The 759-nt window shown below is 44.0% G+C and overlaps 1 long non-coding RNA gene across 1 annotated transcript; it reads left to right on the forward strand.

Annotated features, from left to right (window-relative positions):
• The first annotated feature begins 6 nt into the window (after positions 1–6).
• On the forward strand, positions 7–751 carry LOC125503302. The gene is made up of 2 exons (XR_007280739.1): positions 7–543; positions 688–751. It is a non-coding gene; the product is annotated as an uncharacterized LOC125503302 (long non-coding RNA).
• Positions 752–759: the final 8 nt, after the last annotated feature.

Here is a 759-nt window from a genome sequence, read left to right on the forward strand (position 1 = left end):
ATTTGTTACGAAATAACGTTTAATTTGGAGGTTTTTTAGTTTGGAATGTTGATTTTGAATATTTTCTTGATTGAGTTCAGTTTAAAAAGTCGCTTTTCGTCTGTTTTTCGCGCTTATTGCTTGCTAATTCTTAGGCTTAGGAAAACTCAAATATCTGTTTAAACTAAAACTTACAACAAAGTCCGGTAGCATGGTAGCGCCCCCGCTAACTCCGCCCAAAGGCGTGGCTTATTGCTACAACAYTTTCTATCGATGTGCACACTTGATTTCAAACYTTCTGAACAATTTTCTTCGCGGTTTCATTAGAAAAAAAATGCTGGTCAATCATTACGAAACATGTTGTTGTTGTTGTCGCTGTAATTATCGGTATTTCCAGTATTTGGAAGCCCGTCCAGGCTAAATCGAGCCTCAAAATGACAACAAAACCCGATTGGCAGCTCTCATTGTACAGGGTGTGGTGGGGCAGGCCGCCATCGCCTAATAAAACTTTGGCCGTCGAACATTCAATTGTTCGCCAGTGGACCAAGTGGTGCAATTACGAAGGTGAGTGGAGTAATTTTAGAGCGTGGCATCCGTGACATTTAGCTTGAGCTATGGATACGAGACCGTATTGCATAAGCGCATACAGGCATACAGGTGCGGGCCATCACAAACTGGCCAGTGGTCAATCAGTTCGTCCAATTGCAGATCATGGACGACGATAACTCGGACTGGTTCTCAGCTGCCGACGATGCTGCACCGGAACCCGCAGCTGCAGCT

This window comes from Dendroctonus ponderosae, unplaced genomic scaffold (genome assembly GCF_020466585.1).
Source record: "Dendroctonus ponderosae isolate FM_Combo_2020 unplaced genomic scaffold, Dpon_F_20191213v2 Dpon_F_20191213_1812, whole genome shotgun sequence".
Taxonomy (NCBI): Eukaryota; Metazoa; Arthropoda; class Insecta; order Coleoptera; family Curculionidae; genus Dendroctonus; species Dendroctonus ponderosae.